Raw genomic sequence first — 24558 nt, forward strand, 5'->3', positions numbered from 1 at the left:
AGGGGAAAAGAAGGGCTTTGACAGGGGTAGTAATACTAAATGTCACTCTCTGATTCTACTGAAATGGCCATGGACAAGGCTGATATTATGTATATGTCAGGATGGCTGTGGATAAATACTTTGTGAGTGCTGAGACAGGCAGGAATGCCCAATGCAGCCAAATACATAGATGTCATCTGCCTCATATTTCTAGGGACAGTCCCATGTTTTACAAATTTGTCCCTTAGAAGTATGTTCCATTTGATCATAAAAATAGTTTTGTTTTTATGTTAGATTCAAGCATTGTCTACAAATCCCTTCTATTATGGAGAATTTGGAGATTCTTTAAAGGGGTATTCCGAGAATATGAATGTCTGACACAAAACCCATGATGATATAAATAAATGTAACAAAACACAATGACGTTACAAAAATGGAGCTTAAATAGTTTGATTTTATGATTTACAGAATTTACAGCCTCACAAATGTATGCAGTTATCACCAAGATGGCTGCCAATGGAAACTACAAGCCCCATGATCCTTTAGTGCTCAGTAACTCCTCCTCTCTCTTATGCTCTGCTTCTGGTGATGATATAACAGACTGTCCTGCTCTCTTACCATAGTAATGATGTGTAACTGCCATCCCTGCACAACACCAAAACAGTGGTCATACTGGATGCACTGCAACCAACCAGCTACAGCCAAACCTAGTAGTAATCACATGACCGGCCCAGGCAGGTGCAGGACATGTGATGTGGACATGTGACCAGCGGCCATCTTCTGTCCTGTGTCTGCTCTGCGTGGAGGAAATCAACAAACTGATTAAAGGGCCAATAGCATTTTAATTCTCCATTACATTGTACACTCACCGGCCACTTTATTAGGTACACCATGCTAGTAACGGGTTGGACCCCCTTTTGCCTTCAGAACTGCTTCAATTCTTCGTGGCATAGATTCAACAAGGTGCTGGAAGCATTCCTCAGAGATTTTGGTCAATATTGACATGATGGCATCACACAGTTGCCGCAGATTTGTCGTTCCACCACATCCCAAAGATGCTCTATTGGATTGAGATCTGGTGACTGTGGAGGCCATTTGAGTACAGTGAACTCATTGTCATGTTCAAGAAACCAGTCTGAGATGATTCCAGCTTTATGACATGGCGCATTATCCTGCTGAAACTAGCCATCAGATGTTGGGTACATTGTGGTCATAAAGGGATGGACATGGTCAGCAACAATACTCAGGTAGGCTGTGGCATTGCAACGATGCTCAATTGGTACCAAGGGGCCCAAAGAGTGCCAAGAAAATATTCCCCACACCATGACACCACCACCACCAGCCTGAACCGTTGATACAAGGCAGGATGGATCCATGCTTTCATGTTGTTGACGCCAAATTCTGACCCTACCATCCGAATGTCGCAGCAGAAATCGAGACTCATCAGACCAGGCAACGTTTTTCCAATCTTCTACTGTCCAATTTCGATGAGCTTGTGCAAATTGTAGCCTCAGTTTCCTGTTCTTAGCTGAAAGGAGTGGCACCCGGTGTGGTCTTCTGCTGCTGTAGCCCATATGCCCCAAAGTTCGACGTACTGTGCATTCAGAGATGCTCTTCTGCCTACCTTGGTTGTAACGGGTGGCGATTTGAGTCACTGTTGCCTTTCTATCAGCTCGAACCAGTCTGCCCATTCTCCTCTGACCTCTGGCATCAACAAGGCATTTCTGCCCACAGAACTGCCGCTCACTGGATGGTTTTTTCTTTTTCGGACCATTCTCTGTAAACCCTAGAGATGGTTGTGCGTGAAAATCCCAGTAGATCAGCAGTTTCTGAAATACTCAGACCAACCCTTCTGGCACCAACAACCATGCCACGTTCAAAGGCACTCAAATCACCTTTCTTCCCCATACTGATGCTCGGTTTGAACTGCAGGAGATTGTCTTGACCATGTCTACATGCCTAAATGCACTGAGTTGCCGCCATGTGATTGGCTGATTAGAAATTAAGTGTTAACGAGCAGTTGGACAGGTGTACCTAATAACCTAATACCTAAATAACAACTAATTACATATTAGCTTATATTTTGAGTACCCATTTGTATATGAATTATGCTTATTCCTGGAATACCCCTTTAAGAATATATCATGTATATTCGTAGATATATAGGAAACTGTACAATACTAATGCCATGCACTGCGTAATGGGGAGCGTATATAACAGTGCTCTGGGGCTTTACCATGTGCCTAATATCACACTGAATCTAATATCTGCTTTTAAGGGACCTCAAGTTTATATGGATCCCTGCACGACAATGCAGTCCATCACAATTTGTTAATTTTTTTACTTTATTTAATTGCTGAGAATTTTGAAATTCTTTCTTTCCGACCCTGTCCAATTTTTGCATTGCTCCTGAGTAAAAAGTTACCAAATCAACTGGCAAAATATTTTTGAGAGTTATTCTGTAACATAACAAGCCATTATATGGCCGTTTTGCAGGTTTCTTTATTCCGGGTGATCATCTTACATTTCCTGTGGAATGTCAGAAAATAAAAGCCCCTTATATCTGACTCTGAAATCATATCCCATTAACTTACAAGAAACTTTGAATACTGGTCTTAGCTATTATTTACCATTAAGCTTCACACACACAAATGGAGTGTATGAGAATCCTAAATGTGTAAATTGAATGGAGCCTTATACTGTATATGTGCTGACACTGCTGTACTGTGTACACACAATGGGTGTTGAGGCCCAGGCCGGTCTTCATATCCTGCTCTCCAAACACTCAACTGACTAGTAATGGAAAAGCCTCTCAGATCAGTCTCAACCACAGAAAGTGCGGCCCTTGCTGCATATTTTATGGCCTTGTATATGAATAAGTAAAGAATGCAGAGAGTAAAAGGGGCCAGACACAGAGAGCTAACTGTTACGTGAAGTTTTATTACTTGCAAGCTGGCACCATTTCACCTAAAAGGCTTTGTAAGTGAGGTGATAGATTCTCCTTTCTGGTGTTTAACTCTGTGTGTTCCAGATAGTTAATCTATATCCAGCCTAAGGCCAGTTACGCATGAGCGAGTTTTATCCTTTCAACTCATATCAAACTTGCTACATATGCTGGCTGGAACATCCGGCCCGAACACTGAGCAACAGGAACTGAACTTCAGATGTCAATTCAGTTTTGGTTACTCAGCTTTCAGGTTGGACGTTCCAGGAAGAACTTGCTACCAGTTTGATGCACGTTAGAGGCATCAAACTCACTCGTGTATAAGGCCTAATGCATTTCTGATTTCAACTTGAACCACCTGAGACCTAATTGTAGGAACGCCACCCCCACCCTTCTCCATCCTATTAAGTGCAATATATAATATTAATTTCTCCCTATGTGCAAAAGGGAATGTGCAAGCCAGTGACCATATAGGAACTCTTACAGTGCACCCTGTATCTTCACCCCTGTACCAGACATTAATCAGAACTCAGAGATCAAAATATTAATGTCCAATACTCACCAGCACTGATAAAAATTCTTTGTACAGCCTCCTTTCTTAGGCTCTTTTGTCATTTGATATGTAGCTGTAGTCTGCTTTGCGTAACTAATGTGTAATTAGATGAAATTTCAGTATTGATGTCAGTTTAGGACAGAGATGAAGGAAGAAAGAAAAAAGGAGAAGGAAAAGAAAAAGAGGAAATAAATAAATAGAGGAAAAACATATTTTATCAATATTTTATGACAGAATTCTGCGGTCATTTGTGCCAGAAAGTTTTTATATACCATACTTTTTAAACTGATGGGATAAAAGCGAGTATGACCTAAGTTGCAACAAAAAATGGCTTTTCTGCACCAATTAAGTAGGATCATAGAGCCTTAAACTATTTCAGATTTAACATCCATCATCAGAAAAAGTGATACATCTAGTTCTGTATAAGGCTGTCTGTCTAACTGCATCTAAAATTGAGACACTTTTACTAAATCTGCCCCTCAGTCCCTGATCTTATAGTTTGGGTGAAGGAGGTGTGCACAAGATCGTTGAACAATACTCCTGACACCTTTAGGTTAGTTTGGGACCTGTGGGACTTCCTTGTTATCGGGAAGAGGTACTGACTCGTCTTCCTCAATATCTCCAGAATTGTGCTGATGCATACCCCTCCACCTCTGAGCGCTCAGCCTTCCCTCCTTTCCTTCCTCACCATATCTTGTGTGCTGTCTAATAGATTTTTGAGTGTCAAATTGTTTTTACTCCGTTGTGTCAATTTGACTTCAATTTACTGTTCTATCATTGTTGAAAATGTAAATAAATATACATTTGATTAAAAAAAAAATATTGAGTTGAGACCCCTCCGTAAATAGCTACCTGTCAATGAGATGACATAAGCAATCATTCTAGGCTACTTTTGGTCTCCTCATTTCCTATAGCTTGTCATTGTCATCATCTTTACAGTTACCTATTAAAAGATACCAGCTGCTGAAATTTCTCTTCTGGATAACACAGTACAAAGATATTTTTTCCTTGAATGAATTTTCGAAATTGACAGCAAAGGTTATCTCCATAGGTATATTAATGCAAACACAAGATTTTGTCGTTACAGAGATGACCACCACATCAACTAATATAAATGAAATCTAATAGGAAGGAAGTACGTTGGGTATGCACTGCTCTTCCACTACCAAGGAATACCCTGATGTAGGTCACTGCAGTAAACAGCTTGTAAAATGTACATCGTTGTCACCTTGTCACGGCAGCCGTCTGACACCACAAAGATCTGGCAGGAGCAGGAGGCAGACATTAGTGTCTCACCAGGACATCTCTCTGCTACTGAATTCTGTGGTTCTGGAATTTGGCCACTCCGTTCCTCAGCGAGATGTTAAACATCATCTTCAGTTATTGTTAGAAACCAACCCCTTATACCAGTGATGGCGAACCTTTTGGAGACAGAGTGCCCAAACTACAAGCTAAATCCACTTATTTAACGTGAAGTGCTAACATGGGTTTTTAAGAAGTAACTTATTGACTCCTGTTCTTCCACATCTTTCAATTGTAATCGGCCCCCTGAAGCAACCAATTTGATAGAAGGAGGGAGAATTCAGACTTTTATTATAGCTCCTCTCCAGGGTCTTTCTGTACAGGAAGAATGGTGGGTCCAGCAGGATGAGCTCCAAAGATATTGCAGTTCTATCAAAACCTTCTCACTTTTCCCACAGTTCCAAACAGTCAATGAAGTGTCACTTTAAAATAGTGCTGAGAGCAGCATCTCTTAAGTTGCCTGGGACTGCAGAAAGGTTTGATGGATTTGGTCATATTTGGTGAACTCTGAGGCCAATGGTCTGAGTGCCCACAGAAATGGTTCCGAGTGCCACTGCTGGCACCCATGCCATAGGTTCGCCACTACTGCCTTATACTATACTCAGAAGCCAATCTTTATCACTGTGTATAATTCTATAATACTTACAATCCCCAATGCATTTAAATTGTTCAATATTTTCTTTTGTTCCACTCTAGAATGCCATGTAATTCCAACATAGTACATGGGTTGAATGCCAAATATTGTATTACATTCTTGTCAGTTACTCAGAACTTGTGCCCATAAAAATAGTTGTTTTGTTTTTTGACCAAGGTCATCTAAGAACCACCGATATGTGAACAGAGAACAAGTGAGCAGATGGTCCAGTGGTTGTAATTAAGTTAAAGGCTCCGGGGCAAGCAAGAATTCTGGAAGGAGAAGCATGAAAGAGGCTGCATCTTGCTCCTATTCTACAAATGGAAATGGGAAGTTTTCACTTGCTTATTCAGCAGTCTACATTGTCTTTTTAACAGTTCTATAGTCATGGCTATCTAGCAGGGCATGTGGCTACCACATGATAATAATAATAATAATTCCTTTATTTATATAGCGAAAGCAGATTCTGCAGCTCTACTTAGAGCTTGCCAAATCAGTCCCGAAATAGTTACTGAAACAACCAGCTGTTCTATGCTGCTTCTGTAACTCGCATAGAGGTACAAATGGAGTATAGAAATAGAGAGTCAGCTACACTGTTTCCTGAACTCTTAAAGTTGCAGAAAATGAGTAGCTGTAATGCTCCTGTAGGGGAATGGTTTGGCCCCAGGGACCCCATCACCAACATACTAAAGGTGGTCCCCATCAGTCACTCTCCTCCTATGGTTATTTGTACACTCCTTCTCATTAACGCTGAAGAAATGAAAGAGGAGAATCTGTGGCTCTAGCTTTGCAGCTTTACTTGTCAGCAATAAAGCCCTCCAGATTATGTCCCTATTAAACCTACAAACCCCCACCCACACTGCATCTCTCCCACATTCCCCCACTGCAACTATGCATTATGAGGTTCTGCAGCAGCTGAATAGTTGATGCTCACATCACTGGGGAATATTTGATATGGGAATAATTCTTTAGGGTTATTACACGGCACATGTCAATTATAAGAAGTTTGAGGTCATAGAAACGCTTTGTTCCCAAAACTGGCCTTGTAAATTCACTTCTGATCAGCCCTCTAACACAAACACTTGTTTATTGGCTTGTTGCAAGAGTGACAGCAATTTCTCATCTTATATAAACATGAATATACTTCTCATAATGGTGGAGCAATGATCGTGATAGCCATTGTTCCTCTCCCATGTACTTTGCATCTTTTTTTGTAATACAAACAATATGCTTATTATTGAGTGGCGCTCATCCGGTCCAAACATGAGGATTTACGAGGACCTTTACACGTATTTGCTTCTATTCTCCCATGATACCTACATTGTAAATACCTGCACAATCATACAGATCACTTCCTCTTCCAATGTTCCTTGTAAATGATAATAAAATGCTGCTTTTAGGGAAGTACTGATTAAAAAGTAATTTACAGCCTACTTAAACCTAACAAGCCTTTGTGCAAGATCTCTCTATCATCTCTAGGTAGTCAACCTAAATCTTGCCATACACATTAGATTAATGTTAGCAATGTATGAAAAAAATAGCAGGATTGTCCAACAGTTTCATAAGTCCCAAGGCCTCCTTAATATCTTACAACAGTTATGGGGAGGGGGAGGGGATGAGTATGGATATGGATGTGACCAATAGTGAGGGTCGCTGGGACAACTAGCATTAGGCTACCATTAAGTACATTATCATAATTTACCAATGGCTACAATAAAATGTTATGTAAAGTTGAGTAATCCTCAATTGGTGCTGGTTCATATGGGTTTTGGTTGTTTTCAACTTTTCTCATATCTGGATGTATATTGTTGTTTTATACAGTAGTACAAGTCCTTCCTTTTATAGGTTTGGTTAAATGGTTTTCACATTATTTCAGGTTATCTGAAGCTTGTCTTGCCTTTTTATAATTTCCGTAATAAGTTAATAAACATAACGGAGACTGCAACCACTATTACTTCAAATTCAGATGTCAGAACTATGGTGAAAAAAACCTTATGTTACATACGTTAAACATATTATATTACATGGAGATGTTATTATTACATTTTTCATGTCCATGTTGTAATTGATTTATTTTTGTAAAGAAACATTGCCACACTTTTCTTACTAGATTTGGCTTGTATTACAGTTCCCTATTTATTTAAGAAGTCTTCAGAGGCCCTCAGCTTTAGCTCTTTGTACTTTTGACTTTTTGGTCCCATCAGACTGGAAGGAGTGACATAATGTTCACTGTTTGTTGGCTTTACAGGTTACGTGCCTTCCGCTTGCATGTAACCATTGAGACCAGCAATGCTCAGACATCACATAAAAATATATATGTGACATATCCACGTTAAAGGGAACCTATCAACACATTTTTTACAAATACAGCAAAAATTTGTTTCCCTTACACCCCCATAAATCAACTTTATGTTATATTCTCTGCCATCAGAGGGGGTGTGTCTTACTTGGCCCGCCCCTCACATCTATTCCTGCCCATGTCCCATGCCTCTTTTCAGCATTCAGCCCTTAGTGTCATGTGACCAGGATGATGTCATCTAAGGTCCTTTAGCCCAGTTACATTTGCAACCTGTACCACATGTATGTACAAGATCATTTGAAATCAGAGGATGACTCCATGGGCCTCTACTCCTTTCCATCCTCCATGGAAACATGCTGTGATTTAATTTGATCAGATACATTAATGGGGTACATGTTGCATATGTAACTTGGTCACATGCACATTGATGTAACAGAGCTCTCTCTGTCCATACAGCAGCATATCATAGCAATGAGATCTGTCAATGAACAAGGAGACAATGCATGTAAAATGTAATATGCAGGACTCACTTAGTGTGATTGGACTCACATCAGGTGAGTTAACTCATTTGTTAACTTTGCAGCCATGGAAATGAACCAATTAGGGATAAGGGTAATGCTTAATTTAAGTGGCAAATGGATAGAACTGGCACAAAACCGCAGACTTTTAATGTATGTAATTGTCTATATGAGGTTACAGACAGTCCCCGGATTACATACAAGATAGGTTATTTAGGTTTGTACTTAAGTTGAAATTGTATGCAAGTCAGAACTGATATATTTTATAATTGAAACTCTAGATAAAAAAAAATATTTTGTCCATAAGACAATTGAATGTTTGAAATTTGGTGTCTTCATGGAAACAAGAGTTATCAATAAGACTTCATTACAGACACCTTACAGCTAATTATTGCAGCCTGGGGCTAAAGTACAGCATCCAGAGAGGTCACCAGAGGTTACATTGGGCAGAGAGGTCTGTCTGTAACTAGGGGTCATCTGTAAGTCAGGTTTCCTTAAGTTGGGGACCACCTGTATATGATATATAAATGCTTTGGTGAGAATAGATTTATAACACTTCATTTTCTCTGGAAAATGTCATGTTTCTATATGAAAATTGAATAAAAAAATTGTGCCACAAATCTATTTGGAATTACTAATCTTTCGAGTCTTTCTACACTGTGTTTTTGTTCACATCCACAATTATCATGAGGTTGGTTGTGTGGTACAGAAGTTACCTTCTGTGACTTTTTGATTGAGAATCGGATGCATATACCCAGGTGGATACAAGGTGAGCTAAATTATTTTTTTTTTTGTCCCTATTTATTGTTTTAATGGACCTAATGTTATCACCTGAGGTGACGTCCTTGACCGTCTCCTTTTCTTTTTTTCATACCCTTAGATTTTTTTGTATGAGCCCATTGTGTGTGTCAACAAATGTGTCTATCTATGGCCAGATAGACTTCTAAGGGATAGGGTTGTGAGCATTTGACTTTACTGATGTCAATGTGACTAAGAAATATTGCCTCTAACATGTCTGAAAGACGTGTTAACAGCCATGAGAGTATAATGGTTGCTATTTTGATTGTCTCTTAACATTTCAAAGAAAGAAATACCTAAGAAATGTCTAAATACACTTCTTGACAACTGACAAAGTGGGGGAGATTTATCATAGGCCTCAGAGCAGAACTGTTCTAGTTGTCCATAGCATCCTATCAGAGCTCAGCTTTCATTTTCCCACAGATGATTATAAAATTAAATCTGCGCTCTGATTGGTTTCCATGGGCAACTAGAACAGTTTTACCTCAGAAACTTGATGATAAATCTCCCCAGTGAGTGAAATGCTCTAAGACAGTGGTGGCGAACCTATGGCACGGGTGCCAGAGGTGGCACTCGGAGCCATTTCTGTGGGCACTCAGTCCATCACCCCAGGTTATCCAAATAGGACCAAATCCACCAAATCTTCCTGCAGTCCTAGGCAACTTAAAAGATGCTGCTCTTATCGCTATTTTAAAGCAACACTTCATTGGCTGTTTGCAACTGTGGGAAAAAAGGTGTGGACGGAACTGCATTATCTTTGGAGATCCTCCCGCTGGACCAACCATTCTTCCTCTACAGAGAGACCCTGGAGAGAAGCTACAACGAGAGTCTGAATTTGCCCTCCTTCTTTCTACGGTGACCTCAAGGGGTCGATATGATTAAAAGATGTGGATGAACAGATAACAATAAGTTACTGCCAAAAATGCCATGTTGGCACTTCCTGGTAAATACGTGGATTTTGGCGTAGTTTGGGCACTCATTCTAAAAAAGGTTATCCATCACTCTCTAAGACATTACTATAAAATAGCATAATAAAGTGAATAAAGGACAAGATAAAGACTCAGGCTTCAGGTTCCCTTAAAATCTGTACCGCTTTGTTGTGATTGTAAAGAATGTGTTCCAGTTCATTGGAGGCTGAACAGCGCAGGGAAGTTATCAGCCGGCAGCTCACAGCATAATCTCAAGAGAACAGCCCATGTGCTCATAGGCTCTGATGCCATAAACTAATTCTCTAGGGCTGCAGATCCTGGATGGGCCTATAGCAGTGACAAGACACCAGAATCCAGGGATATGTGTACAGCAGTAAAACTGTACACAAGTTCTGTTTGACTTTCATTAGTCAAGTCTCAGGAGGGGCAATGGTGGCAGGGACGGGCTGAATTAAGTAGGTAAAGTGAGAACCTGTAAACATGCCCTGTTGTTGGAAAAGGTGCAACTGACATTGGGTGCTGGAGTTTTTTTGGCTTTTCTGAAGTACAATCATCAAAGGGCTTCCAGAGGGGAGGGGTGCGGGAAGATGACAAAGATCCCCTGTGTGCTACTGTGTTCTGGGCAGGGGCAGTGATTACTCGCCTGCCTAGAATCCTTGTAAGGTTGGCTCCTGTGTATAAAAGATGCTCTGTGCTGCAGAGAGCCGGACTCTGAGTGTAAACAGATTTCTCACACAAGGTCTCTGTGCTGATCCGCTCCTCGCCCGCTTGCCTGCATTAGGGAATATGGCATAAGCCAGGGTCTATTTTAAAAGTTTAACTTAACCCTTCTGCTGCCACAAAGTTCACCCTATCACATATGATGAAAGCTTCTCAGATCAAGAATCTTCAACCACAAATCTTTTCTTTATTTAGGGAGTAGAAAGTTTTATACTTTAATTTAGGGAGTATGAAGGTTTATACTTTTATTTGGAACAAAGAGTGCTGAGATTTACTACTAATGTGCTATGAAGTTTTAGACCCCTAAATGATGTTAGTTATAAAACAACAAATTATTTTCTTGTACAATTTATTGGGTTGGAAAAATTGTGTAACAAGCACGTCATGGCATGAGCTTGGAGAATGTCCTGCAGTTTACAGTGGCCTCCACATCTAGCTGTACAGGTGGGGCTGGCACTAGGCATATATAGGATAAGTAATAGCACCTGTACATATGTAAGGCTTATTATGGCTCTGTACAAAACAATGGGGCACATTTACTAAGGGCCATGCCCCAGTTTTCTGTTGAGCTTTGCACGTTCTTTTCAGTGCAAACTGCTTGCACAGGTATTTAGGAAGTGTCTGTGCCACTTATGTGTCGCATGTGACACTTTGTGGCACGGCTGCATTATTCTTCACACAACACAAATTTTGTCACTGAAAGGGATGTTCCGGTGCACAGTCAGACCGTGTGCCACATTTTTCATGCAAAGTCAAACAGAAGTGTGTTGCATGCCTCATTTCAAAGGCACACCAAAAAAAAGTTGGTGCACTCTGTTGGGGCAGTGCAGGAGGTGCCAGATTCATGAAGAACGGGCGCCACAAATTATAAATCAGGCGCCATCTGCACGATACACAGGCAAACTGCACATAGTACAGACTGGATTGTTTTTAGTAAATGTGCCCTAATGTTGTTTAAAACTACTATTAAATAATTCTGCATAAATGTTGGTTTTTGTGTGTCCCAACTTCCGAGTATTCTGTACTCACTGCTAAAATTATAGCAATCTTTGTTTTATTCATGTGGGGCTGAGTAATTGTACTTGTTTCTATTGCTTTCATGTTAAATGGTTTGCACAGATTATACATTAGATATTGCAGACCTACTCTTAAAGGGGTTGTCTGGAGGTTGAAAACCATGGTTGGTGTTGGTTTTTCAAAAGCGGCTCAAACCAAGGTCAGATGTGGCACTGTTTTTGGAAGAAAGCAGCCATGATTTTTACATTTAGGACAACCCCTTAAAGGTAGCTCATATTAGTTGCGGTCTGACACGAGATGAAACTTAGAGAAGGGATTAAGAATCCATTAACATAATAAAACAGAACTTACTGCTTGATCACATCTCTGTGACTTCCATTTGCTGCACCGATACACTGGGCCTCTCTTTGGGACTTCCAGAATAATGATATATGAAAAAACTAATATAGCTTCCCTCTATCCGAATACAGAAAGTCTCTAGTTTTAGTGTACCCTTTCAATTTTAGTAGGATCTTTGCCACCTTCTACAGGACATGGTCCATCTGCCACCTGTCTCACTCTGTACCAAGGAAAAGAAGATGATGTTCCCTTTTAGGCGCCAAAATTGGCCAACAAAAGCAATAGGAGGGTTTGTATACTTATTTTACTATTTTCGTAACATGTGCTAATGAAATGGGTCTGACGGAAAGTCACACAAAATTTGTTTGCTTCGCTGAATGTCAGGACTGCTGAAAGGAGAAACAGACATACTTCACATATGAAAAACCTCTTAAGTAAAAGTGCAGTCCTGCTCCACCGTACATTCAAGCTGCCATTTCAAGAAAGTCTTAGATTTATTTTAGCATTTCACACCACATTGACACTGTACTACACCTGGTCTAAAATATATGGAGTTAGTTTTATATTGTGTTATTTTAACATACTTTTATTTCAGATATTTTACATAAAGCTCCTGGATCCTGGCGCAAAATCTGTATTATGCCCCCTATCTGTAATGTGCAGTTATAACCAGCGCATTTTTATCTGCCTGGTGCTATTATTAGATGGAAATAATGTAGATGCATGTGAAAGGACAACAGTTTTATGGAAAAGCATGAAAAACAAGTTTATGTTTAATTTTGCATGTATTCCCATTTTACATGGAATCAGTCCACTAACAATTCAGTGAATGCTTGCAGATTGACTCAAAAAATAGAAAGTTTTAATCCACCAAAACCCAGTAATCTAGAATGCTGATGCTCTTAAAGGGGATTTCAGAGCTAAACCTATTATTGACCAATAGGTTATCAATAACATTGGTGGTGGGCTGACACTCGGCGGTGGAAATGATCAGCTATTCTATGCAGTTAATACACAGAGAATACAACTAGCAACAGACAGCTCATTTCTGTAATGGTCAGATTAGATTAATGCAGAATAGATCCTGACTTGAAGAGGAGTTGAGATGCAATTATTTAACTTAGCCACTATGAGGAGAACGGAGCTGTCTGCTTCCTGTTCCGTTCTATGTGCACTGACTGCTGATAACAGCTGATTGGTGGCAGTGTCATGTGTCAGACCTCCGCCAATCTGGTATTGATTACCTTTTTTATTGTTCTAATGCATTTAAAATTTTAAAAAATGTGGCAAATTTCTAAACACTGTTGAGTAAAAAGAACCTACTGTTTTGTATCTACAGCTACACATAAAAGGAAACTTGTATATTGCACATTTGGTGTATGTGAGATGGGGGAACAGATGTAAGGAAGTATAGGTAAAGTATCATATTGCAAACCATTTGTAAAATGTAGACATAAAAAAATATTTGCTAGCATAAGTAGACTATTTGCCAAAAAGCATAATAATTTTGATGCATTTAATCCATAAAAAATGGGGCAAATGTGACCAAAGCCTTAAGTCATTTATTCATGGTGGGACTGTTTTTATAAAACATTTTTTTAAACAGCTTTGAATCCTGAGCCTACAGGCAATTACTGAGTTATGTAACAGTGCACACACCATGTACTCCAGAGTAGAAGACATTCATTGTTCTGCTTTAGTATTCACTGTACTCCTGAATGGAATGAATTACTACAACTATCCACACTGCCACGCTGCAACCCAGAATGGGCTTTCACTATGAATAGCCTACTACAAACACAGCTCTGCCATTCAGCTTGGAAAGAATGACTGATGTTACAGTACAGACAATTCTTCTTACATTTGTTACACACAACATGTACAGGTATCTGATGCAGCATGGTGGTATACAACATGCAGAAACCTGATTCCTAAACCCTTTAAATTGTGTTAATGCAGTATTTTTTTTAACAATTATTAGTATTAGACAACTTTATTTAAATAAGGTGGGTTAAGGGAAAAACTATGAAAAAATAAAAAATGAATAAAAGGTGATGTGTGATGATCATGCAGTGGACCTCTGGCTATTATTATTATTAATTATTATTAAATCTTTATTTCTATATCACCAGCATATTCCATAATGCTGTACAGGTCGTGGGGAACATATACAAACAAAACAAGACATTGCAGAGCAATAACATGGTCAGATGAAACTATATCAATGAGGGCCCTGTTCACAAGAGCTTACAATCTATCAGGTATGTGTATGCATAATTGTAAATTGATCACCAGAAAAATATTAACCACAAGGAATTGATAATACAAATAGTAAGGGGCTAAATAGAGGACCTAATAGTTAACCAAATACCGAACACCCCTACATACTTTTCGCTCCCTACTTCGTCATGGTGAAGAAACAGGTTGCGAAGCATACGTTCGGACAGTGTGGTACTGGACTTGGGGAGTATGGCCTCTGGTTTTTATCATGGTTGTGTCATAGATGGCTCAAAATAATTTGGGAATATTTAGAATATTGGACTAGATTATGTGTATTCAACCTTCTGTGTTCCCCTAAAATGTTTAATTGCTGCTGTGATATTTATGATGTGTCACCATGACATTGTTTTAGATTTGATATATGATAACTCCCAATCCAGATATTATCACACTGTCTGTTGTTTTTCATGTATCTCTTTTAATGGGGTGTTTTTAAATACTTTTTTCTGGTCATTGTGTAGGACTGATGTGATGAATAACGATTAATTATGTGTACCATATGAAGTTTTGGTTACTCTACTTATTCAGTGATATATATATATATTTTTTGGTTAAAAATGTAAATTGATGTTGGAGTTATAGATTCAATTGGTTGCCCTGCAGTTCAGAGCCCATGGGTTCTCTGAGCACTAAAACTATTCAGAAATTGTCTTTTCTCACATTCTATCAAATCTATGAAGTTCATTCAGTGTCTGCATAAGGCATGTATATTAATTCAAATTTCAAACCTTTGGAACTGCCCAAGGAACTCAGAGACAGAATTGTGGCAAGGCACAGACCTGACAAGGTTAGAAAAGAGTTTATGCAGCACTCAATGTTCCTAAGTGCACCGTTGCCTCCATAATCCTTAAATGGAAGAAGTTTGGGAGAACCACAACTCTTCCTTGACCTGGCCGTCCAGCCAAGCAAAGCAACCAGGAGAGAAGGGCCTTGGTCAGAGAGGTGAAGAAGAACCCCAAGGTCACTGTGGCTGAGATCCATAGATGCAGTAAGGAGATGGGAGAAAGTTCCACAAAGTCAACTATCACTGCAGCCTCCACTAATCAGGTTTTTTCCCTAAAGCCTCTCCTCAGTGCAAGACATATAAAAGCCACATACAGTTTGCAAAAAAACACATGAAGTACTCCCAGACTATGATAAAGTAGATTCTCTGGTCTGATGAGATGAAGATTGAACTTTGTGGTGTCAATTTTAAGTAGTATGTGTGGAGAAAACCAGACATTGTTCATCACCTGCCAAATACAATCCCAAACAGTGACATATAGGGGTGGCAGCATCAAGCTTTATAGGCAGGGGTAGGTGACTGGTTGCAGTTGAAGGAAAGATTAATGCGGCCAAATACAAACATATCCTGGATAAAAAACCTCTTCCAGAGTGCTCTGGACCTCAGACTGGGCTGAAGGTTCACCTTCCAACAATACAATGACCCTAAGCACACAGCTAAAATAACAAAGCAGAGGCTTCAGAACAACTCTGTGACCATTCCTGACTGGTCGAGCCAGGGCCCCGACCTAAACCCAATTGAGCATCTATGGAGAGACTTGGAAATGGCTTCCACCAACATTCACCATCCAACCTGAGGGAACTGGAGAGGACCTGCAAGGAAGAGGCAGAGGATCCCCAAATCCAGGTGTGAAAAACTTGTTGCATCTTCCCAAGAAGACTCATGGCTGTACTAGCTGAAAAGCTGCTTCTACTCAATGCTGAGCAAAGTGTCTGAATATTTATGACCAGTGTTTTTCCTCTAAAGATGGGGTGCAGAGTGTACCAAATAGCTGCAATGAAACAGAGTGAAAATGTAAAGGGGTCTGAATGCTTTCTGTACCCAATGTATATACTTTCTTTACTTATAGGGCACATATTATACTATTGTATAGATTTATTTTTTGTTTTGGGAGTGGATGAAATAAAAAAATAAAACAGCATTAACTAATAAAAAGTAAAAAAAAAAGCAATAGATGTTGATGTGGTGTATGTTTACAACACCAATGGCCTATCATTAGGTTAGATTGGAAGGGGATCAACCTTCAGCACCTTCTCCATTCAGCTTTCTAATAGGTTCAGCGTGCTTAGGATAGTAAATGGTGTTATGGACCAGAGCAATAAACAAAGTGCTACAAACCCTTCAAACAGATTATCATGTGTAAGATAACCTTAAGCCATCAATATTGTAATCTTGGAAATTCCTTAAACTAAAATATGCAGAATTACTCATAGGTTTGAAAAAAAGGCCATGCAGGTGAAGAGGCAATTTCACGGCACCAGCTGTCAATGCCTGTATGCTAACAAGACAATCACACTGCCTTGATTTCATTTTTAAGCAGTGTTTAACTTCATTTATCCTCTTCATTCAATTATTAGCATTATTGATTTACGGCCCTTGATTCTATTACAGAGACACAGAGACTGACAGTTCATCCTGCTGAAGATCACAAAGAGCAGAACATCATTGAGCATTCTCAACAATCACTAGCTACCAGGTGCACATACCATAAAGCAATGGGATAGTCATGTGCTAAAATTGCTCAAAATTCACTATAATATACAAGTTACATATCCTTACCTACCCCATGGCACTTAGGCCCCTTCCACACTAGCGTTTTCCACGCGCAAGTTCTGCGCGTGCTTTGACGCGCAGAACTTGCATTGCACTCTGTCCCATTGTTTCCAATGGGTCTTTCCTCACTTGCGTTTGTTTTGACGCGCGTCAAAATCGCAGCATGCTCTACTTTTGCGTTTCACGCGCGTTTTTCCCACCCCATTCAAGTCTACGGAGACGCATAAAAAATGCATTGCACTCTCAAGCATTGCAAGTGCAATGCGAGTGCAATGCGTTTTAAATGGATGGGTGGATGAATAATTCCTCTGCTCGAGATCGAGCATTAAATTAAAAAAACACAGTGAAGAACAGTGAAGAATAGAATAAAAACAGTGAACACAGGATCATTTAAGTGAAAAACACAGTAAAGAACACAGTGAAGAATAGATTACAGATGTTCGGCACATCTGCTTACTTGTCGGGAGATACGCGCGGAGCGGTGCGAACAAAATAGCATGTGAAGAGAAATATATATGTGTGTAAAGAACACATTGCAGATGTTTCCATACATCTGCAATGTCTTCTTCACACATATATATTGTTCTTCACATTCTTTTTCAATTAAATAACACATTTTATTCCCGAACCATGGTCCCTTTGAAAAAGTCCCATTGACTTAAAAAAAACGCGCGTGAAAAACGCACCGAAAACGCAAAAAAACGTGAACAACACGTGCGTGAAAAACGCAAAAATGCTAATGACTCCAAGGAAAAATGGAACAAAAACGCAGCCAAAAACATCAGTTTTTCACGCATTGCACCCTGACGTGAAATGCAACGCTAGTGTGGAAGGGTCTTCCATTATTTCAAGGAACAGAAGTGATGATGTCCCTTGTATTGTACATGTGATACCTGAGCCATATCTGAGTATAAATATATATGTATATTTTGTACATAAAAGCTTCCCTCTGTCTATGGGACATTCTTTTAGGAAGGTTTGTTCATTATTTTTGTAACTATGGGATTAGAATTTCTTACACACCCAACATCTTTCCAGATTAAGTCTCAGCTGTCTAATATATTGCTCATTTGTAAAAATAGCTTCACAAACAAATGAAAATGTCTATTTTGAACAACTTTAGTCTCATTGAGAAGCTCCTTTAGGTGGAAGCACTACTGGTGTACAATAATGGCTTCACGGGGCAACATAATCCTGATGTGAACCACAAATCTAAGGAAGTCAATAGGAAACATTCCCATTTGCCTGTGTACTGTATAATCTCAGGATGAAGTCCCATAATGTGTTTAGATTGGTTGTACTAACCCAGTGTTTGTCCTTATTTGGGTGTGTCAAATGTGTTTTACATATTCTGATAATTCTGAGGGAGGCCAGCATCCTTGATGTCATTGCTTCAGTGAACCAACATCCACAGACTGAATGTTTCCATATTTGCTCCCGACCTTGCATTCATCCTTTTTGAGGAGCTGTTTACAAAACTCCTATGTGGTTCATAGCAAAGGTGTAGTCAGTTTGATGGACACTCACATAAAAAACAAAAATTCTTGCCTTTCCATATCCAAACAGAGGAGTGTTTTGCTCTAGGAAACTGTCCAAGAGATTCTGACCTTCCTGTGTACACTGGACTTTCTGTGTGTGGATCCCGCAAAGGAAAAGCGGTCTTATCCCTGGCGCAAAATGAAACAGGATCTTAAGACTTCTGCACTGTACTTTAAAACCAATGTGGTTTGCAGCACGCTGGGTCGCTATTTAGTTCCTTGCTTACTTTAGGTATCATGGAGCCTTGAAACACCCAGATCTGTATACATATTGTGGAAGATCAAACTAGAATCAAACTACTGAAATTCAAGGTCTAACTTCTGCTCATGAATTAAAGGACCATAGCTGTAGAGAAACTTGCTCCTAATAGGGGTTTTTCATGAGGTCATGACACATGACCCTGTGGGGACCTACCCGGTCCTGTCGCGATCCTCGATCTGGACGGTCCGTCGAAGATTAAGTCCGGCGCGATTCACATAGCTTGTGCGCTCCTGCATCCATCGCTTCCCCGCTGAATTCTGCCGGAGTTCACCTTCTTCTGCCTGGTGCATGTAAATGCATTGTCTTGTGACTCAATTTAAAATGTTAAATCCTGTGCGTAGTCCGAATCTGTTGGGTTGTCCAACGGCCCACCCCCCTCCCCGATTTCTGTCACATGCAAGTGCAACACCCTCGCCGATGCAATGGCGAGGTAGTGTTTGCGAATACGTCCCACCTGCATATACCCACATCACACTACATGGTTCTGATAGGACATAGGGGTATTGCAGTGGTGAATCCTGCCTGGCAATGCAGGAATTAAGTATTTTGTATGATGCAAGATGCTGTTGTCCAATGATATGTGTTACATCCTGTGCTCTGTAAGCTGAGATGTGATTGGAGGAGCAGCCACCACCTGACCAAAGGGAGGTAATAAAACCCCCTGGCCAGGAATGTTCTGGATGATTATTCTAGTGTGGAATCCTAGAGATCAGTGAGTGAGTGAGAAATCTCTGTCTAGCCCATACCAGAGCAGGAAGAGCCTAGCCCCTGCCTCTGAAGAGTGGAGTATTAGACTAGAGTTAGTGTAGTGAGGAAAAGGGGTATCATCTTACCTTTAAAGGTGATACCTGAAGCCCTACAGGACAAGCTGAAGCTTCCTACCAGGACACAGCTGCCTCCCAGCCTGCCCTCTACATCCAGGCTGGTGAACTATCTCCTGAGGCTCCCTCCAACTCACATCTCAGCACTCCATCTACCTGTTAAAGGCACGTTTGCTGCGGTTCCTGCCGGTTCAAATAAAGAACTGTAAGTTGTTTTCTTCAACTTCTGTCTCCGTCTGGTCCCTGCTAATACGGCTGCCTTCATCACCGGCACCCTGTCCATCACCCAGAGACTCACACTCGGGACATTAAGGGTTTGCCCCAGGGAGATTCGCTATAGCAGCCTCTCCCTCATCTTTTCTTGCCAACACCACCCTGCTGGAGACCTGCCAGGCTGTAGGACAGCCCTCCGGTTCCCCCGTACCAAGCACCGTGACAATAGCGTGCTTAGGCCGCAACCGCCAGCCACTCCGGTACCGCGGGCCCCGGCTGTCTCCAGGCCTCACCTCAAGGGCTAGGCCCCGGTGGGGGATGTTGCACAAGCCGACACCGATGCGGCAAAATCCGATTGTGTGCGCCAAAATCCCCTGTTAAATGCACATTGAACTGTTATACTGCTGCCACGTGCTGTCGAGTGCCGCTCTAGCACTCAAGAGGTTAATTCCTGCAAGAACTGTACCAGCTCTGCTACATCCGGCGCTGCTGCGCCTGAAGCATTTACCTCAGAGGCGTGTGGCGCAGCAAGTATTTCAAGCCCGCCAAATCTTCACTGGCGGGAACTCCAGAGGCGTCATTAGGCTCCGCCCCCTGCGCGAGTGGCGCGAAGCACCGTGAAGGAGGGACTGGAGCGTGTGCGGCCGGCAACGAAGAGGGTTAATCGGCCATCTTGGATTTCGGCGCAGGCCGCGCCTGAAGCCTGCCAGCAGTGTGCGCCTCATCCGGAGTGCCGGCGCACGTGTCCTGCGACTGGAGAACACCGCGGAGCATCACTGAGCCCTGCTGCCTGCCGGACATCGGGAACGAAGACCCTCGTGTACCGGAGCTGTCCTGTCACCGCGGCTGATCCTGAGTGAGTACCGCTGGGGAAGTTAAAGGGGGGTAGAGATTGTTTCCGACGCTAGGTTATTGGCTCACCTCCCAGGGAATAGTGACTGTGTCTTAAAGTGCCCACGTCCCATTCTAGCCATCGCCCCTAGCAACGGACATTGTATAACCCTACAGGCTTCCCTCAGCTAGGCCAGTCATGTCCGCCCAGGACGAAGATACGGGACTGGCGCAAGTCCCGTCCCCTGGTCCCTCCTCAGGGTACCGGAGCATGTTAAGTCCTCCAGAGAGTCCTTTCAGCCCTGCTACAGCTAGTGTCCCTGGGACTCCCATCATGATGCCTCTGACTATGCCCTACTATCTGGGGGCCCCCTGGTTACCCTACTACGAGGGAGAATCACATACTCTCCCTGAATTCAGGGACAAGTTATTAGCCACCTTCGCCTTGCTCCCGTTCACAGAGGAACAGAAAGTGGGCATCCTCATCGGGCAGTTGAAAGGACCCGCTCTCCGGGAAGTCAAGTCTTGGCCCCGAGAACAGTGTCAGAATGTGGTCCAAATTCTTGATAGGCTACGCAACACCTTTGACAAGTGTACCGTCTCCGAGTTGAAGCAGAAATTCTTCGGGAAAAGACAGAAGCCCCAAGAGTCCCTCCGAGACTTTGCCCTCTCCCTACAGGAGACATGGAAGGCCATCACCTGCCTTGAGCCCAAAGACGCTAAAACCTCTGATCAAACCTTAAGGGAACAATTTATTAATGGACTTGTTGATAGAAATCAAAGGTGTCAACTAAAGATCATCTCTTCTCAACATGCCCAGGCCTCTTTCCTTGAGTTTAAGGAAATTGCCATTGACATATTAGGAGACCGACCACCTATTGGACCGCAGCAAGAGCCTGAATCCGTGGAAATGGAAGAATCTGCTCTCGCTTGCCATCCCACGCAGTCAGCATCACCTACTCCGGCGGCTCTGGAAGCTACTGGCATATCCGGTCCGGTCCCTAATCTGGCGGACACCCTGCATCAAATCCTCGATCGGTTGACCCAGTTGGAAGTAACTGTCTCCGCTATGAGGAGGAAACCTCCAGAGAACCCGGTACGGTCAGCTACTCCTCGTGAATCTCTGACTAAACAGCGCCCAAAGGAAGCGAAGTCGTTAAGCACCTGGAGTCAGAAGAAACCCCGCCAGCGGTGCAGCTACTGCCATAAGTATGGGCATGAAGAGAATGATTGTCGTCAGTTAAACGACAAACCCTTGGAGCTAAGGGACGACCTCCAAGGGAAGAACTTGTAAGTCCCCGAGATGCCAACTGGATGCCCAGGTTCGTGGGGACTCGCCCCATGGTTCATGTAACCATCAACGGAGTTACCCTACCGGCCTTAATTGATACCGGCTCTCAAGTGACCACCCTCCGGAGTGCTGCCTTCGAGAAATGCCGGGGAAAAGCATCCTTAGTCCAGCCTCCCAAGGCTTACTTGAACATTATTGCTACGAACGGAAAACCCGTTCCCATCCGCGGCTACTGGGAGCCCACACTAACCATTGGAGACACTGAGTTAACCGGACAGGGCGTAGTGGTGACACGTGTGCCCGAAAATGGTAACTTCTCCCTGGTACTGGGTACCAATGTCCTCCGCTACTGCTACCCTGAAGTGCTGAAGGCTCTCCACGACTCCCTGCCAACAGTGCCCAACGGTTCCCGGAAGGTAATTCAGGAGACTATGCAGGTTCTAGCGGCGCAACAGAAGTTTGCTGGCCCTAATGGAGAAATCTGCAGAGCCCGGATCAAGGATCCCCAACCTGTCCGCCTTCAACCTGGGACTGAGACGTTAGTATGGTGTCGAGCCTGCATGGGCGTCCAAGGTCAAGACTACCAGGCGATAGTAGAACCTCTACCAGCTGATGAAGACCTGCCCATTCTAGCCGCCAGGAGCCTAGTCACGGTATCCCGAGGACAAGTACCCATTCGACTACTAAATGTGGGAGACTCCCCAGTGGATCTGAGAAAGTACCAAGCCGTAGCCACTCTCTTCAGCGTCCATCCTGAAGACTTGGTGGAAACCTCTCTGTCTGCCTCCCAACAGTTGGAACTGAAGCAAAGTGCTGAAGGTGAGCCTGCCGAGCAATCCTGGTGGCTTGAGCTCAATATTGGAGACGACGATTTTACTCCTGCAGACCAAGTACAAGGTGTCCTGGATGTCGTTATGAAGCACCACCAGGCCTTCAGCAAACACCCACTGGATTTTGGGCAGACTACTCTGATCCAACATACCATCCCTACTGGCTCTCATCCCCCTATCAAGGAGCGATACCGGCCCATACCTCCAGCCCGCTACCAAGAGGTGAAGAAGCTGGTACAAGAGATGAAGACAGCCAATGTTATCCGGGAAAGTCACAGCCCATGGGCTGCCCCGCTGGTCCTTGTGAAAAAGAAGGATGGAACCCTTCGATTCTGTGTTGACTATAGGAAGATCAACAATATCACCCACAAGGATGCCTATCCTCTGCCTCGAATCGAGGAGTCCCTCGCAGCCCTAGGGTCAGCTGCCTACTTCTCTACCCTGGACCTAACCAGTGGCTACTGGCAAGTGGCCATGGCACCAGAAGACAGAGAGAAGACGGCTTTCACCACCCCAATGGGCCTGTTCGAGTTCAACAACATGCCGTTCGGGCTATGCAACGCCCCAGGCACATTTCAACGGCTGATGGAGAGATGTTTGGGTCATCGCAACTTTGAGACCGTCCTGCTATATTTGGACGACATCATCATCTACTCCAAGACTTATGAAGACCACCTCCACCATCTGGCTGAAGTCTTCCAAATCCTGACCCAACATGGGTTGAAGGTCAAGCCATCCAAGTGCCACCTGCTACAACCTAGCGTCAAGTACCTGGGACATGTGGTGAGCGCTCATGGAATTGAGCCAGATCCAGAGAAGATTGCAGCTGTCTACGACTGGTCTACCCCATCCACCGTACGGGACATCAAAAGCTTCCTGGGATTTGCCAGTTATTACAGGCGTTTCATCCCGAAGTTTGCCCAGCTGGCGGCTCCCTTGCAAGAGCTTCTAAGGGGCCTGCCAAAAGAGAGCCAACGTTCCCGAGTAGCCATTGAGTGGACGGCCGAACGAGAAGCTGCCTTCCAGATGCTCAAGCAACGGTTGACTGAGCCTCCGGTGTTGGGATATCCAGACTACAGTCTGCCTTTCACCCTATACACTGATGCCAGCAAGCAAGGCCTAGGGGCTGTACTATCCCAGCTCCAAAACGGAACTGAAAGGGTCATAGCCTACGCCAGCCGTTCCCTCCGAGAACCGGAGCAAAACGACCAGAACTACAGTTCCTTCAAGTTGGAGTTTCTGGCGTTAGTCTGGGCTGTGACCGAAAAGTTCAAGGACTACCTAGCTGCATCATCTTTCACTGTCTTCACAGACAATAATCCTTTGGCGCATCTGAACACTGCACGTCTTGGAGCACTGGAACAACGGTGGGCCTCCAGACTTGCCAATTTCAGCTTTACCATCAAGTACCGGGCTGGTAAGACCAATGACAACGCCGACGCTCTGTCCCGTCTCCCTGACCAGTGGGAGGGACCCTCCACGGATGCTCAGTGGGAAGATGTGGAGATGCCAGCGTTCTATGCCCGGTTTGTGCGTCAAGATGCCCAGAGAGTTTACTCCCTACCGACAGAGGCAGCGCCAGCTACTCCTCAAGAAGAGTCAGAGCCCCCTGCGGAAAAGGACCTCTGGATGAGTCTTCAGGCTGATAGCCGTGCCATAGGAGAAGTAATGGACTATCTCTCTAGTGGGCGAGTGCCTGAAAGAATCCGGCGCAGAAGAGCTGATGGAGAACTGTCTCAATTGTGGCGCCAGAGAAAGACTCTGAGCATGCACCAGGGTCTGCTAAAGAGAAGAACTCTGGACCCTATCACTTATGACCGGCTGTACCAGATTGTGATTCCCAGGAGGGATGCCAAAATAGTACTGGAAATGTACCATGACCAGTCCGGACACTTTGGCGCTC

The 24558-nt window shown here is 42.9% G+C and overlaps 1 protein-coding gene across 1 annotated transcript in view; it reads right to left on the reverse strand.

The window, feature by feature from the left end:
* ZNF385C (zinc finger protein 385C) overlaps positions 1–24558 on the reverse strand; it is a 200907-nt gene that overhangs the window by 123797 nt on the left and 52552 nt on the right. The window lies entirely within an intron of this gene.

Source organism: Engystomops pustulosus, chromosome 6, assembly GCF_040894005.1.
Source record: "Engystomops pustulosus chromosome 6, aEngPut4.maternal, whole genome shotgun sequence".
NCBI lineage: Eukaryota > Metazoa > Chordata > Amphibia > Anura > Leptodactylidae > Engystomops > Engystomops pustulosus.